This window comes from Athene noctua, chromosome 33 (assembly GCF_965140245.1).
Source record: "Athene noctua chromosome 33, bAthNoc1.hap1.1, whole genome shotgun sequence".
Classification (NCBI taxonomy): domain Eukaryota; kingdom Metazoa; phylum Chordata; class Aves; order Strigiformes; family Strigidae; genus Athene; species Athene noctua.
In genome coordinates, this window is record NC_134069.1 from 1,445,968 (window position 1) to 1,463,459 (window position 17,492).

A 17,492-nucleotide genomic window follows, 5' to 3' on the forward strand; every position below is an offset into this window, starting at 1 on the left:
TGGCCCCCCCAGACCCTGTGGCTGCACCCCCCAGCGGCTGGGGGGAACAGGGAGGGTCAGAGAGAGCCCCCAAACCCCCACCGCACCCCCACACTCCCCCTCCCACTGCCCACATTCCCCATTCCCCCATATTTTGAGTGCCTCCCCCGCATTTTGGCTGACCCCACCTCCCCCATTTTGGGGTCCCCCCCAACGCTCCAGGCACAGGTTGTGGCACAGCAGTCGGGCACCGTCCAGGTGTCCACACTTGTCTTGGGGGGGGGGGGCTGTAGGGGGCCTGGGGACCCCCAAAATCGGGCTCAGCTCTGCCGGTGTCGCCTCCCCGGGGTCCTGGGTCCGAGCCGCCTCCAGTGCCGCACGCAGCGCCCCCCCGAGATCGGGCGGGGGGGCACCTCACTGCCCCCCGGGGTTCAGGGGAACCCCCCTGGGTCGGGGGGTGCCCCATTCGGAGCGGCCCGCGATGGGGGGGCACCCCTAGGAGGACCCCGCGGTGTGGGGGGAGCCCTCAGGATCTTGGGGGGGCCCTCAGAGGACTCCGGGATGCGCAGGGACCCCCGGCATGTGGGGGGAGTCCCCTCCGCCGGACGGGGGCGCCGGGCTCGGCCTCTTCCGCCATCACCTGAGGGGCAGAAACGGGGAGAAAAAGGGAAAATTTTACGGGGGGGGAGGAACGAAAATAATGTGTTAGCGGGGCAGCGGTGGCACTAATGGAGGCGCAGCCCTCGCCTGGGGTCCCCGAGGGATCCTGCCACCCAAAACCCCCTGGTCGGGGGATCCCAGTGGGCGGGGGGTCCCTCTCCCCACACTGTCAGGGGGGTCCCGTCCCCCACTGCCAGGTGCCCTGTCGGAGGGTCGAGAGGGGAGGACGGGGGTGCGTGAGGGCCCGGGGGTACCAGGGAGAACTCGGGGACCCCCGCCCCAGCGTAGGGCGGTGCCGCGGGGAGGGGGCGCCCAGCGGGGAGCCCCTGCCTACCTCAGGAGCCGGCGAGGAGAAGAGCAGAAGTGCAGGAAGAAGAGAAGGAAGAGAAGGCAGCCGCGCCCGCCCCGACCGGCGCCGACTACAAAATGGCGGCGGCGACTGCGGGGGGGGGGAAAGCGCCTTCCCGCCCTGGGGCCGTCACGCCGCGCCGGCCCCGCCCCCTCGCTGGCAATGCCCTCACCCGCCATGGCGGCCGCGGCGTCGCCCCGCACCCCCTCCGCGTCCTGCGCATGCTCCTCTCTGGCCCCGCCCCCTCGCTGGCAATGCCCTCACCCGCCATGGCGGACCCCGCTCCCCTCACGGCCACCGTGATGGCGGCGGCGGCGGCCCCGGCAGCTTCCCCGGGCTCCGGTGAGGCGGGAGGGCGGGTAGGGGAGCCCCGGGGTGGGGGGGCCCTCGGGGGTGGCGTCGCGCCCGCGTCGCGGCCTCCCCCCGCCCGGGGGGTGTGAACCCGGCGGCTCGGGGGTGTCGGGTCCTCCCCCCCCTTCCCCTTCCCCCCCTCGCCTTTCCCTTCCCCGCCCTTCCCGGGGGTCACCGGGGCCGTGACGTCCCGGCGAGCACGGGGGGCGCGGGCCGGCAGCGGCAGCGGGGCCAGGCGGGGCCCGGCGTCCCTGGGGGGCGGCGGGGGGGTCAGGGGCAGCCCCCAGGGACCCCCCCACACCTGCCCCGAGGCAGCGCCCGCAAATCCCCCCACAAACCCCCACGGGGACGTTTCCCGGCCCCGCAGAGACCCCCCCAGGTCCCCCCCAGCCCACAGAGACCCCCAGCCCCGGGTCACCGAGGGCCATGGCCCCCACCAGGGCGGCCCCACGTGGAGGCGCAGGGGCTGGAGGAAGTTTTGCACCAGCCCCACGGGGGTGTAGGCCCCCAGCCCCAAATCCTCCAGCCGCTCCTCCCCTCCACACCCCCGGCGGGAGGGGGCCTCTGCCCCACAGCCGGGGGGGGTGACAAGCGGGACCCACAGCAGGGGGGTCCGGACTGAAACCAAGAAACTCCCTCACCAGTCGGAATCCAAAGGCACTGCTCGGCGGGAATTCCTGATCAGCAGCGCTGGGGTCGCCCTGGGCTTTCTCCACCATAAGGGCTCCCCCGAACTAGCGGGGGCCATCAGTTTACACACCCGCCAATCATACACAGGCGTGAATTTCCTGGAAAGGGGTGTTTTATGATCACGACTTCCCGGGATTCCTTTGCGCAGCCCCAGCATGCCCAGTGACAAGAGAGTGAGGGGCCTCGGTGGCCGAGGGCAGGAGTACGGGCTCTTCTTCGCGGGGTCGGCTCTTTGTGGAGCAGGAGCCGTGAGGAAGGTCCAGGTGTCGTCCGCCTGCATGGGCGAGATCACCCTCCCTAGACGGTATCTCCGGGCCCTTGTCTTCGAGTTGCCCTTAGCTCGGTTGCCCAAGCACCCACCGAAGGCTGCTACCGGTGAGGTGTATGGGGAGCGTTTTACTTTTGTCCACGCAGACCAAGAGGCCGACGGAAAACCGCTGAGGAGTCGCTGGGGAACAAACACGAGCAAAACCTTCCTGCCTCGCAGTTCAGACTTCATCAGAAATTCCCTGGTTTGAGCCCTTGCAAGACCCACGGTGGGCTCTGTTCGCCCCGTGGTGGGGTGGGGAGGAGAAGGGGGGTTATAGGGGGGTCTGAACTACAGCCCCTGCCCCCCCCTCCCCTTGAGCCCCCCCGCCCTGCCCCAAGTCCCCAATCTGCCCCCCCCGAGCCCCTGTCCTGCCCTGTGGCCCCCTAGACCCCCAACGTGCTTTCCCAGAGCCCCTGTCCTGCCCTGTGCCCCCTAGACCCCCAACGTGCTCTCCCAGAGCCCCTGTCCTGCCCTGTGCCCCCTAGACCCCCAACGTGCTCTCCCAGAGCCCCTGTCCTTCCCTGTGGCCCCCTAGACCCCCAACGTGCTCTCCCAGAGCCCCTGTCCTGCCCTGTGCCCCCTCCAGACCCTCAGTCTGCCCCCCCAAACCCCAAGTGTGCCCTCGCAAAATCTCTGTCCTGCCCTGTGGCCCCCACTATGACTGCCCTAAGACACTCTGTGTTCCAGCCGCTGTCCCCAAGACCTCTCGGCCCTGTGACCAGTGGCCCCTTCTCCCACCACACCCTCCCCCTCCCCTCGACCAGGCTCGGGGTCACCCCTCGGAGTGACTCTTCCCCTTTGTGCCCCCCTTGGCTGCCTGCAGCCTCACTTTGCAGGCGCTGGGCCTTGCCCAGGAGGCGGGGTGGAACCGAAGCGTGGTGAGCTGTGGAAGGCGGCAGCTTCATTCAACAGCTAAGACAAACATGGGTGGTTGTGTGCAGTCGGGGGGCGTGGGCAGGACCGAGCAGGCCGTTGGCACTGAGGCTGCCGTTGGCTCAGCAGGCAGAGCCCCTGCAGGAGGTGGCCGTGGTGCACTGCAGCCTGCGCTGGATCCTCTCCCTCCTGCTGCTCAGGCCTTCCCTCAGGTTCTGCAGGAGCTCCTGCAAGCAAGTGAAGAATTCCACCAACTTCTGGGGTAGAAGGGGGCGGGAGCTGAACCCGCCTGATGGTGTTGGTGTTGGCCTTGGCCTCTGAAGGGGGGTTGAGGGGAAGGCTGGCCGTGGCATTGGAGCAGCCGTTCCTGCTGGGGGCAGCCCCACCTGTACTAGGATCCACTCGTAGTAGTGCTGAGTGGAGGTGTAGATTCCGGGCCGTTTCGCTCTCGCGCAGCCTCTCCCCCAGCTGGTCACCCCAGCGAGCCAGAAGTAGTCAGCACTCCTGTCTTTGCAGAGGAGAGGACCGCCGCTGTCCCCCTGCGACGGAGGAAAGAGGGTCACGGTGGTGTCGGGTGGCCGCTGGCAGCACTGGGGCCGGCTCCTTCTCTCTGCCAGCACCCCCAGAGCTGTGTCCGCGGCACAGAGGCGCTGCTCAGGTGCTGGGGCCGACAGGACCTTGTCTGGGAGGGGGTGGTGGGCCCGTGGGGTAGGGCTGGCGCTCATCTCTGCACAGCGACGCTGGCCGGGTGCAAGAGGGATGTTCCAGGGCTGGGAGCCGGACCTCGGGGCTGCCAGGAGCACTGGGTGGGCTTTCTGGGCAGAGTCCCGGGCCTCTGGGGCAAGTGGGGCCCTGGGCAAGGACCTGCAGCCGGGGAAGGGGAGCCCCAGCAGCGGTGGGGACCCAGCGGTGGTGGGAGGGCGACTGGCCAGGCACAGCCCGTGCCGGGGGGTGTCTGGGCGGCTCTAGGGGGCTGCCGGTGCCGCTGGGCGCTGCCTTAGAGTCACAGAATCCCAGAATCCTTCAGGTCGGAAAATCCCCTCGGGATCATCGAGTCCAACCCTCAGGCCGACTCTACAAAGTTCTCCCCTGCCCCTCATCCCCCCACAGCTCATCCAAATGGCCCTTAATCACACCCGGGGATGGGGACTCTCCCCCCTCCCTGGGCAGCTTCTTCCACTCTCTGACTGTGGGAGACATCGGCCTGTCAGCCCTGCACAGCCCCTGAGCAGCAGCAAGGCTTTGATGAGGAACAGCCCTGGGGAGAAAGATCAGAAACTGCCGAGTTGTGCCGAGGCGTCAGGGGAAAACGAGGGACAGCTGCCACCCTGAGCTGTGGGAAATCCTGACCCGTGAGGAGTTCCCGCCGCGTGAACAGCGCCTGAGCGAGCAGGGGATTGGTCTGCACAGCGTGTGAGAGTGCTCTGGTGCTGATAGGAGAAAGGATTGATGGCTGTCCAATTGCCGATTTGCTAATTGTGAAGTAAGAGCTTTGGGGAGTGCATAAGTATGTGCTATTGTAATAAGAAAGGGTCTTTCCTTCCGCTCTTCGGTGCAGAGTCCGTGCCCCGGTTGCCACAAGCCTGGATCCAGCCTCACCTGGACTCCTCTCTGAGAAGGAGTTGCGAAAGCAAGGGGATCTGTTCTGAACCTCGTGTCTCAGCGGGAGCTCTTCCTTACCCTTTGTACCTCTCCCATTAGGCAGAAACCTTTGACCAAGTCTGGGATTGAGATTGAATCTACCTGCATCTAAGCTCCATCAGGAGTTGAGAAAGCAAGGGGGTCCATTGTGAACTCTGTGACTCAGCGGGAGGTCTCCCTTACCTTTTTCTGTTTCTGGTCTCTGTGTAAATAATTTTAAATAAATTTGAACTTGATTTTCCTTTGTATGTTTCTTCCAGGTAGTAAGCAATAGAGTGAATGCTGCCACCAGACTTTGCAAAATCACCCTTTTATAACATCACGTTGAACTCACTTTTTGCTAATACCTTCCACAGCGACTCTTCAAGTGATCTAAAACACTCACCCGCAACACACCCGCCCGGGGCTCCAAGGGCCCTGGGCACCCCCTGCCTGGCGGCGGCCTGGGCCAGCTGGCAGGTGACAGCGGGGACCCGGGCAGGCTCACGGGGCACTGGCAGCGCCGTGACAGGGGGCAGCGCTCAGGCAGGGACGGCGGGGACATGGCTGGGGGGGTGAAGCCCCCGCCGGGCGCCTCCGACGTCCTCGGCGGCTGGATAGGGACCCTCTCTGCAGGGGGAGCGAAGAGGGGTGACGAGGTGAGAGCCGGGCGGGCAGAGCTGGCGGGGGAGTTCCCTGGAGAGCAGGAGCCTGAGGAGGAGCGGGAGCCTGCTGCTGCCCCTGCCGTGGGGGTTGGGCGCTGCGGGGTCTCTTTGGGGCAAACAGGGTTTTGGGGGTCTGGCCCCACGGCCATCATTCCACCAGCACCTGCTTCAGCCAGCCTTACGAGGTTTTGCTGCTTCACCCCACAACTCCCCAGCCCAGCGGTTCCCATCCTGCTGTTCTGTCTCCAGGGATGATTTCCCATCCCCACAATGGTTCCCCTCCCAACAGCTTCCCGTCCCAGGGATGGTTTCCCATCTCAAGGACGATTTCTCAGCCCCGCGATGGTTTCCTATCCCGACACTCTCCCCACCTCCATGATCTCCCATCGCAAGCATGGTTTTCTGGGGGGAGGTGAATTCTGTGTCCACGGGGAAGGGACAGGGCAGCGGTGGCCCTGCGATGCTGATGTGTGTGCGCTGCCCCATCCTGCCCCGGCAGTGGGGATGAGCGGGGGGTTGGGGTGTGGAGAAGTTTTTGGAAGATAACGGCCACCTGGTCCTTGATACCGACATGGTAACTCTGTGCTAGCTGCCCCTGTGTAAAGAACTCACTGTTCAATGTTCCTCTCTGGCTGCCACTGCACAGAGAGCTATTGTTCAGCAAATTCCTTACCTAGAGATATGGAGTGAAGTTGAAACACTGAGTAGGAGGTCCATAGGCTCGTGCTTCTTGCGTGTGCTTCTCGCGTTGTACCAATGAAATATGAGTTATATTGTGTGGACAGTGGCTTAGAACCAATCACAGCTTGTTTAGCTGTATGCGATCACGCCCTAATAGTATATCAGATGCTCTGTGCTTAATAAAATTGGATCGAGCTGGCAAACCACATTGGTGTTATTCTGGATACCCGGGCTGTATCCGTCGACACATGATCATGACAGCCCTCGTTAGCATATTGAGGGTGTTAACTTTAATATGCATTTCGTGGATAATGAAGTAAAGTTCATTCACCGGACACATGGCCCTTGAAATCTGCCCAGGTGCCCCAGGGCAGAGCCGTCCTGTCTCCACAGGGCTCCCTCCCCCAGCTGTATGGGGCAGCGTTATCAGCTTCGGCCTCCACAGGATGCACCCTGCGACTCAGAGTTTTGTCTTGTGAGTGTTTGAGGCATTTCTTCGATCAGCCTCAACTTTTGCTTTCCCAGGCTGTTTGTCTTAGTTTCTCACAGGCCTGGTTTCTCGTCTCTCACACAAACATATAACCAAAAACAATTTTAACATGTTTAAAACTAACTTTATAAAACCTAAACATTTTATAAACTAATTTTGAGGCTCTGACGAATCAGTAGAGGGATGCAGCGATATCCTCCAAGAAAAGCAGTTACAGGGACAAAAGAAAAGTATAACAGTGATAAATAATAGCCAACAGGGAAAAAAAGACAACATGAATCAAAACTAATGCTAGAATGCCATCCATTTTTTTTTCAGTTATAAACAAAAGATATCACAAACTGATTAGGGCCCTGCAAATCCACACAGTCGGCTGCTCCAGTCTGCTGGGGTCGGGATCAGCATGCGCAGAGGAAAAAATAAGGCTTTCCACCCCTTTCCCCATCCTAAAGCGCATGCGTCATATGAGCCTAGAAAATTCTATTTTAATTTTAAACCAAAACAAATAAACAATACTGCTATTTCTAACAATTATTAAAGCTAATTAACTTTATAGAACAAAGGCATCTTATAAACTAAATTTGAAATTCTGGAGAGTCAGCAAAAGAACACGAGGGCAGTTGAGGTTCAGGCAAAACAAAAGAACATGGGGGTTGAGGCTCAGGTAAAAGAGCGGAAGAGGTCGATGGTTGAGGTTCAGGAACAGCGGCACAGGAGGACGATGGTTGAGGAGGAGAGGCAGGGGAGCGCAGTGGTTGTTGCTCAGGCGAGGTGACAGAAGAAGGTTCAGGCGAAGCAGCAGAGGAACGTAAAGGTAACTTGGAAAACTGACATTCACACCGACAAAAAAGGAACATTACAAAAACAAATAAGGCGATAGCCGATAAAACAAGGACTAAAGCTAATGCGGAAATGCAATCCATATACATGGTGCGATAAATTCCAGAGCTCCAAAATGGTGGTCTGACTCGCCTGAGGGGGGGGGGGGTGTTTCCATCTCCGCAGCAAGAAAATGGATTTCCACACCCCAGCCTAAAGCGCATCTGTTGTTTAGGCCTAACAGCACCTATCCTAAATATAAACAAGGACACACGTGTGTATACATAAGGTTTAAATGATTGGTGCAGCGGCAGACTTTGATTGGCGAACAGCATGAATCTGTTTTACACCATCAGGTGAGGCAGTAGATGTAATTGCACGTTGGATACAACATGTTGGATTAACTGAACAAAGCAAGGGATGATACAGGGCAAAAACATCAAGGCAGCAAATGCATGTAACAGATAAAATAAAAGCTGTTTTACCCATGGTGCTCCGGGTAACCAAGACCATAAATCACCACTCCAGCCATTCCATGTTTGAACAGGGACGTGGGCCAGTTTCCTAATGTCTGTAGTTCGCTGAAGGACTACTTCACCTACATCGTCTATTTCCAAACAATTAGAAACATTTCATTTTCCACACACCCCTCCCTCTTCTGCTAGTAGATAGTCCAACACCACGCCATGCTGAAGGATTGCAGTGCGCATCTGTTGAGATTGTTGGGTTAAAATGTCTATAGCATTAGCAGTTTTATGGGCAATAATTTCTAAAACTGCTTGTAGTCGACTCATGCGATTCAAATTACAAATCGGTTCTCTTGTCCCTGATATTGGTTCATTGGGATTCCAGGTTGCAGGCCCGTAATGCTTAATTATTCTTTCGGGAGGCCACTCATTTTCTCCCCACTTTTGAGTTCTACCAATTTTGAACAGATCGCTTGCTGCGGACAATCCTTTTGTCCCCTAATTTGTCATATAGTCTTATTCCCAATTGAGGACCATCTGCCTCTGGAAGAAGGAAAAACAGAGGGCGAATAATCCCTATAGAACAAATCCCTGACCGGTTTGCTGGTGGGTGTTTGTAGGCAGTACATCCACAAATCCAATAATGGCCTTTCTGGGCTTTGGCACCGTTTGCAAATGGTCCAGCTGCAGTTTTTTGGAATTTGAAAGTAAGTTGTGTTTCTGTCCCCCAAGGGGCTAAAGAACTCATTAAGGTAACCATTTGCTCGAGCGGTACAACACCAGGCACCAGTGTCATTTTTCCACTCACAAGCTCGATGATAAAAATAATCTTCCCGTAATTTAGCATACGCAGTTTCATTTTTGTTTGACCAAAACCCCTGAAATCCTTTGTTACGCCCATTTTCATCAAGCCACATCCATATATAAACACCTCTATTTTTATTCACCAATTTCTGTCTGAGGGTCCACTGACACTTTTTCCCACATTAACCCCGCCCTTCTGGGTGCGATTTAACCAAAATTTACCCATACTAGGAAGTTGCATTGGCCATGTTTCACTACCATCCCAGGTGGTGTTACCAGTTTCACTATAGTTACTTACAATTTGTGCTGGGGTGAGGGGTGTAGGGACCCACGGCTAGCTTGACAATCCTAGAGGTCCTCCACAAACCCAGCAGCGACTTAAAGGTTTGGCTTACAGGTTTTGCTAACAAAACAAAGTCATTATCCTCAAAGGGGGTGTTATGGGTTGGGTGGGGAGATGGGGAATTGGTTTTCCTTCACTCCCATAGGTAAATGCACAAATATTATAATTAAAAGTAGCATATGCATCCTAACCAAATTATACTAAAATCTGCATCTGCTTCACTTCTTCTGTGCGTGCGTCTGTGTCGCCTCCTTCCTCCTGAAAGTGAAACAAAAGAACAAATTTGCTTCTCGGGTTAGAAAGAGGGAACAATCCACCTAGTGTGAATCTTGTGAGTTTTCCCACAGGCATCTTTTGCCTTCCAGGTGTATTTATTAAGGGCTGTGTCCAACACCCGTGGCACTTTGCCCACTGTGGGGAGTTCAACCAAGACAGGTTGTCCTGGGAAATGGGATGGATTGCTGGCCTGGTCGGGACCATGTGGGGCTGTGCTCCAGACAGACGCTTCAGTTGCCTCTGGCTGGGCAGCTGGCGTCCAACTGTGCACTAAATAGGCTGTGGGTGGCAGGCCGGGCTCCAAGGCAGCTCTGAATAGGACCTGTCTGGCCAGCGGTGACAGTCCACGAGGGATGCAAGTCGGCTCTGCCTGAACTACCTCTTGTCCAGGCGGACTCTAAGTTGCCTCTGGCTGGCCAGGTGGTGTCCAGCTGGGCCCGGGGTTGCAGACCAAAAGGGCTGAAAGACAGCTCTGAGTTGGATCTGGCTGGGCAGCTGGGGATGTAGGGCTCTGGGTGTCCTGCACGGTTGAAAGAGGGCTCTGAGGAGGCTCTGGCTTGTGGGCTGGTAAAGGAAGGTGGCATCTGGCTCTCTGGCTACTGGGCTAGGGAAGGAAGGTGGCCTCTTGACATATGGCAAATCAGCTAGGTAATTAATGACGCCTCTGGCTTTCTGGATAACGGCTAGGAAAGGAAGTTGGCCTCGGACTGTCTGGCTGACGGGCTAGGGAAGGAAGGAGACCTCTGGTTTTCTCTTCAATGGGCTAGGGGAAGAAGAGAGCCAGAAGCCACCTTCCTTCCCCAGCCCATTAGCCACAGAGGTAGAGGACATCTTCCTTCCCTGGCCATTAGCCAGCGAGACAGAGGCATCCTTCATTCCACAGGCCATCAGCCAGAGGCCACCTTCCTTCCCTATTATATAACCAGAGAGCTAGAGGCCACCTTCCTGCTTTACTAGCCACAGAGCCAGAGCCCACCTTCTTGAATTAATTAGCCAGTGCCAAAGCCACCTTCCTTACGTTCTTTGCCAGAGAGCAAGCTTCCTGTGCTCTTAGCCAGAGACGCATAGGCCACCTGCCTTCCCTTGCCCATCAGTCCATTAGCCAAAGGCCACCTTCATTCCCTAGCCCATTAGCCAGAGAGCGAGAGGGCACATCACATCACTAGGCTGTTAGCCAGAGAGGCAGAGGCCACTATCCTTCCCTGGCTGATTAGCTAGAAAGCCAGAGGCCACCTTCCTCCCCTAGCCAATCAGCCAGGGAGACAGAGGCCACCTATGTTCCCTAGCCCATTAGCCAGTGGCAAAGCTCTTTCCTTAGCCCATCAGCCCATTAGTCAGAGGCTGCCATATTTCCTAGCTCATTAGCCAAAGAGCAAACGGCCACCTTCCTTCAGTAGCTGAAGAACCAGAGAGACAGAGGCCACCTTCCTTCCCTATACCTTTAGTCAGAGAGCCAGAGGCCACCATCCTTCCCTCGCCATTAGCCAAATAACCAGGGTGGCTTCTGCCACTCTCTAATATTCTAGGGAAGGGGCCTGTGGCTCTCTGGCTCATGGTATAGTAAAGGAAGGTGGCCTCTAGATATATGGCTGATGGGCTAGGGAAGGAATTTGGCCTCTGGCTATGTGGCTAATGAGCTAGAGAATGAAGGTGGCCTCAGTCTCTCTGGCTAAAGGGCTAAGAAACGAAGGTGGCTTCTGGCTCTCTGGGTATTGGGCTAGGGAGGGAAGATGGATTAGGTCTGTCTGGCAAATGGGCTAGGTAAGGAAGGTGGCGTCTGGCTCACATGCTAATGGGCTAGGGAAGGAGGTGGCCTCTGGCTCTCTGGCTGATGGACAAGGGAGGAAAGTTGGCTGCTGGCTGTTTGGCTAATGGGCTAAAAATCAAAGGGGGCTTCTGGATCTCTGACTTAATGGGCTAAGGAAGGAAGGTGGCCTCTGGCTCTCTTGCTATTGAGCTGGGCAAGAAAAGTGGCTTCTTACTCACTGCCTGATTGGCTAGGGAATGAAGATGGCCTCTAGTTCTCTGGCTAATGGGCTAAGGAGGGAAGGTGGCCTCTGGCTTTCTTGCTGAGGGGCTAGGGAAGGAATGTTGCTTCTGGCTCTCTGGTTAATGAGGTAGAAAAGTAAAGTGGCCTCTGGCTCTCTGGCTATTGGACTACGGAAGGAAGGTGGCTTCTGGCTCTCTGGCAAATGCACTAGGAAAGGAAGGTGGCCTCTGAATATCTGCCTGACAGCCTGGGGAAGGAAGGTGGCTTCTGGCTTTGTGGCTAATGGGCTAGGGAAGGAAGGTGGCCTCTGTCTAGCTAATGAGCTAAGAAGCCGAGGTAGCTTCTGGCTTTCTGGCTAACGGGCTAGGGAAGAAAGTTTTCCTCTGAGTCTGTTTGATGATCTGGGGATGGAAGGTGGCCTCTGCCTCTCTTGCTGATGGGCTAAGGAAGGAAAGCAGTGTCTCCCTCACTGGCTAATGGGGTCGGGAAAGAAGGTGGCCTATCTCTTTCCGGATAGAAATCAAGGTGGCGTCTAGATCTCTGGCTGGTGGGCTAGGGATGGAAGGTGGCCTCTGCCTCTCTGGCTAGAGGCCTAGGGAAGTAAGGTGGTTTCTGGCTCTCTTCTTTCCCTAGCCCATTGAACAGAAAACCAGAGGCCACCTTCCTTCCTTAGCCTATGAGTCACAGTGCCAGAGGGCACCTTCCTTTCCTAGCCCATTAGCAAGTGAACCAGAGGCAATCTTGCTTCCCTAGCCATTATGCAGAAAGCCAGAGGCTGAACTAATACCGTAGCTGATTAAACATATATAAAGAGCCCACCTTCTTTCCCTAGCCCTTCAGCGAGACAGACAGAGGCTGCCTTCTCTAGCCCATTATCCGTTGAGACAGAGGCCTCCTTTCTTCTCTAGCCCATTAGCCAGAGAGCCAGATGCCTCCTTCCTTCCCTACTCCATTGGTCAGAGAGCCAGAGGTCACCATCCTTCCCTAGCCCATAAGCCAAAGTTCAACTTTCTCTCCTAGGCCATTAGCCAGAGATCCAGAAGCCATATTCTTTACCTATGCCATTTTTTAGACAGACAGAGGCCACCTTCTTCCCTAGACCATTATCCATTGAGACAGAGGCCATCTTCCTTCTCTAGCCCATTATTCAGAGAGCCTGATGCCTCCTTCCCTCCCTACCCCATGAGCCAAAGAGACAAATTTCCACTTTCTCTCCTAGCCCATTAGCCAGAGATCTAGAAGCCACATTCTTTTCTTATCCCATTGTTCAGACAGACAGAAGCTGCCATCCTTCTCTATCCCATGAGCCAGACATGGGAATTTTCCGTCCCTAGCCCATTAGCAGGAGGGCCAGAGGCCACCTTCCTTCCTTAACCCTTTATCCAGAGAGCAAGAGGTCACCTTCCTTCCCTAGCCCATTAGCCAGGGAGACAGAGGTCACCTTCCTTCTGTAGCCAATTAGTCAGAGAGCCAGCAGATGCCTTCATTCCTTAGCCCATTAGACACAAAGAGGTCACCGTCCTTCCCTCAAAAATCAGCCACAGAGCCAGAGGGCAACTTGTTTCTCTGGCTGATGGGCTAGGGAAGGCTGATGAGCCAGAGGCCACCTTCTTTCCCTAGGCCATTAGCCATAAAGCCAGAGATTCCCTTCCTTCTGTAGCCCCTTAGGTAGAGAGCCAGAGACAAAATACCTTCCCTACACTGAAGCCAGAGAGCCAGAGGCCACCTTCCTTCCTTAGATCATCAGCCAGAGAGACAGAGGTCACTTTCCTTCCCTAGTCCATTAGCCAGAGAGCCAGCAGCAAAATTCTTTCCCTAGCCCTGTAGCCAGGGACCAGAGGCCACCTTCCTTCCCTAGCTCATTACCGAGACTGCCAGAAGCCACCACCTTCATTAGCCAAATAGCCAGAGACACAGAGGTCACCTTCCTTCCCTAGTCCATTAGCCAGAGAGCCAGAGGGCAACTTCCTTCCCTAGCCAATTAGTCATTGAGCAAGAAGCCTCCTTCCTTTAACAGCCCATTAGCCAGATGCCTCCTTCCTTCCCTAATGCACTAGCCAGAGAACAACAGGCCACCATCCTTCCTTAGCCCATTAGGCAGAGAGCCAGATACCTCCTTCATTCCCTAGCCCATCAGACAGAGGCCACATTCCTTCCCTACCCCATTAGCCACAGAGCCAGAAGCCAGCTTTCCTCCCTAGCCCATAGGCCACAGAGCCAGAGGGCAACTTCCTTCCCTAACCCATCAGACTACCTTCTGCCCTGGCCCATTTTCGAGAGAGACAGAAGTCGCCTTCATCCCCTAGACCATTAGGAAGAGCCAGAGGTCACCATTCTTACCTAGACCGTTATCCACAGAGACAGAGGTTACGTTCCTTCCCTAGCCCATCAGCCACAGAGACAGATGCCTCCTTCCTTTCCTAGCCCTTTCGCTAGAGTTCCAGAGACGTCCTTCCCTCCCTAGACCAGTAGCCAGATAGACAGAGGCCACATTCCTTTTCTACTTCATTAGTCAGAGAGCCAGAAGCCACCTTCTTTCCCTACTCCATTACTCAGAGAGCCAGAGGTCACCTTCCTTCCCTAGTGCATTAGCCACAGAGCCAGTAGTCACCTTTATTCCCTACCCCATGAGCAGGAGAGACAAAGTTCAGCTTTTTCTCCTAGCCCATTAGCCAGAGATCCAGAAGCCACCTTCTTTTCCTATCCCATTCTTCAGACAGACAGAATCTGTCATCCTTCCCTATCCCATGAGCCAGAGAGAATGACGCAAATTTCTTTCCTTAGCCCATTAGCAGGAGAGCCAGAGGCCACCTTCCTTCACTAGGCCATAAGCCAGAGAGACAGAGGCTGCCTTCCTTTTGTAACCCATTAGCCAGAGAGCCAGAAGCCACTTTCATTGCCTTGCCCTGTAGCTAAAGTGCCAGAGGCACTTTCCTTCCTTAACCCTTTATCCAGAGAGGAAGAGGTCACCTTCCTTCCCTAGCCCATTAGCCGGGGAGACAGAGGTCACCTTCCTTCCGTAGCCAATTAGTCAGAAAGCCAGAGGCTGCATTCTTTTCCTAGTACATTATTCAGAGAGCAAGAGGCCCCCCGTCCTTCCCTAGCCTATTAGCAATATAGCCAGAGGCATATTTCCTTCCCTATCCCATGAACCATTGAGCCAGACGCCACCTTCCTTTCCTAGCCCCGTAGTCAGACAGCCAGAGGCCACCTTTCTTTCCTAACCAATTAGCAGGAGAGCCAGAGGTCATCTTTCTCCTCTGGTCCATTAGCCAGGTAGCTAGAAATCACCTACCTTCCACATACCACCAACCACAGGCCACCTTCGTTCCCTAGCCCATTAGTCAGAGACACAGAGGCCACATTTCTTCCCTAGCCCCGTAGCCATAGAGCCAGAGGCCACCTCCCTTTCTGAAACCATTAACAGAGAGCCAGAAGCCACCTTCCTTCCCTAGCTCATTAGTCAGAGAGACAGAGGCAGCCTTCCTTCTGTAGCCCATTAGCCGGGGAGCGAGAGGGCACCTTCCCTCTTTAGCTCATTAGCTAGAGAACCACAGGCCAATTTATATCCCTAGCCCATCAGTCAGAGAGCCAGGGGCCACATTCTTCCCTCGTCCATTAGACATACGCCCATAGGCTGCCTTCCTTCCCTAACTCATTAGCCAGTGAGCCAGAGCCCACCTTCTTCCCTAGCCCATCAGCCAGAGAGCCAGCAGCCACCTTCCTTCCCTAGCTCATTAGTTGGAGAGACAGAGGCAGCCTTCATTCCATACCACATTAGCCAGAGAGACAAACTTCCTTCTCCAGCCCACTATCAGGAGAGCCAGAGGCAACCTTCGTTTGCTAGCCCACTAGAGAAAGAGCCAGAAGCCACCTTAATTCCCTACCTAATTAGCCAGAGCCGGAGGCAAACTTCATTCCCTAGCCCATTAGACAGAGAGCAGGAGGTCAACTTCTGTCCCTAGACCATTAGTCAGAGAGCCAGAAACCACCTTCCTTCCACAGCCCGTTAGCCAGAGTCAAGTTACCTTCACTAGCCCATTAGAAGAGAGCCAGAGGCCACCTTCTTTCCCTAGCCCATTAGCAGGAGAGCCAGAGACAACCTCCCTTCCCTAGCCTATTAGACAGAGAGACAGAATCGACCTTACTCCCTAGCCCATTAGCCAGTGATCCAGAGGCTGCCTTCCTTCCATCGCCCATTAGACAGAGAGACAGAGGCAAACTCCCTTTGCTAGCCCATTAGAAGGAGAAACAGAGACCACCTTCCTTCCCTAACACAATAGCCAGAGAGACAGAGGTCAACTTCCTCCCCTAGGCCATCAGCCAGAGAGCCAGAAGCCACCTTCCTCCCCTAGGCCATTAGACAGAGCCAGATGCCGCCTTTCTTCCGTAGCCCATTACCCAGAGAGCCAGAGGCAAAATGCCTTTGCAAACCCTCTAGCAGAGATCCAGAGCTCACCTTCCTTCCCTAGTCCATCACCCAGGGAGACAGAGGCCTCCTTTCTTCCCTAGCCCATTAGGCAGAGAGACAAAGGCAACTTTCCTTCCCTAGCCCTGTAGCCAGAGAGCCAGAGGCCACCTTCCTTCTCTAGCCCATCAGCCAGAGCCTCCTCAGAGCTCTTTCACCTGTTCAGGACAGACGGACACCTACATCCCTAGCTGGCCAGCCAGAGCCTACTCAGAGCCTCATGGACCACCCCTAGCCAAGAGAGCCCACTCAGAGCATTCCTGTGACACGGACAGACAGGTCAGAGCCCTGAAACCAGCCAGCCATCGCCACCCTGGAGATGTCTTCACGTCTGGCCTGACACCCAGAGCTGACTGAGCTTGGGAGAGCCACGTGGACATTAGCTAGCCATCCAGAGGCAACATAGAGCCCACCCAGACCATAGGTCAGCCAGGTGGAGTCTGTTCAGAGTGTTCTTGGACCCCAGCTCACCAGCCACATCCTACTGAGAGCCCTTTTGGCCTGCAGGCTGCCAGCCACAGCCTACTTGGAGCCCTCTTGCTCCAAAGCTGCCCAGCCAGATCCCACTCAGAGCTGTCTCTCAGCCGTTTCGGCCCGCCACCCAGAGCCTCCTTAGACCCCAGCAGGACACCGCCTGGCCAGCCAAAGGCAATGTGGAGCATCTCAAGGGAGCCAGGAAAAGAGGAGAATTTCCAGGATTAATCTCTTGCCCCTCCAGACCACTGCTAAGTAGCTGAATGCTTTCTAAATCAAGTCTTGCTACCCAGGAAGCCTCACCCATCACCTTTATATTCCAGTCCCTCTCTACTTTATCACTTTGCTACTGTCATCCTGCAATTCCTTACAAAAGCTTGACCATAGCTGAGAGAATGAACAGGAGCCCAGTGTTACACCTTCCTGCTATTTAACGCACTTCAGCTGTCAGCTGACAGTGAGATGGACCAAGCTCCCTTCCAAGGGTCTGCTGGAGATTCCCCAGCTCCACATACTCTAACCTCCTGCTGTGGCTCCTGCCTTCAGTATTTACAGCGTATTTACCCTTTCCCAGCATCTGATCTCTGCTATCCTGGCGTGGCAACTTTGCAACTCCTTCTTTACTCTTTTTCTGGCATCTGGAGCACATTCCATAGAAGCATTTGGGTTGGAAAAGATTTTTAAGATGATCAAGTCCAACCATAAACCCAGCACTGGCAAGTCCACCACTAGTCTCCCTGGACGTTCGCAGGAATTGCTTCTCGGAAAATCATCTATGGATTTCAAATGCCAGGAAAGGGCAGGGAGGGGGAGTTGGATTTGCAGTTAGGACACCTGCTGCATTTTTCATCCTCAGCCTCCACAGCATTTTCTAGACAGAGCAAGAGTAAGCTAAGCCCTCACGTACACACCGTGCAGAACAGAATTCAGGCCGGAACAGCCCAAAGGCCCTCTGCAAACCAAGGCGGGCAAGGCCAGCGGCGGCGAGGCAGGCAGCCCCAGACCCCTCCACGTTTCACCCATAGCCGCAGCCCCAAGGAACAAAGGGAGACAGGCCAGCACTTTCTCTCCTCGGGAGCAAAGCTCGCTCCCTGCCCAGTTCTGCTCGGGGGGAGAAGGGCTCCAGCTCCCAGCCCCCAGACACGGAAAGTGCCGTAGCCTCCAGGTGCCTCTCGCCCAGCAC

At 55.8% G+C, this 17,492-nt stretch overlaps 1 protein-coding gene and 1 long non-coding RNA gene across 2 annotated transcripts in view; one reads left to right on the top strand and one right to left on the bottom strand.

Annotated features, from left to right (window-relative positions):
• LOC141972468 (scavenger receptor cysteine-rich type 1 protein M130-like) overlaps window positions 1–17,492 on the bottom strand; it is a 222,590-nt gene that overhangs the window by 146,546 nt on the left and 58,552 nt on the right. The gene's annotated exons all lie outside the window — the stretch shown is intronic.
• LOC141972529 (uncharacterized) lies at window positions 1,286–3,555 on the top strand. Its single transcript, XR_012635413.1, has 3 exons — window positions 1,286–1,330; window positions 2,178–2,565; window positions 3,163–3,555. It is a non-coding gene; the product is annotated as an uncharacterized LOC141972529 (long non-coding RNA).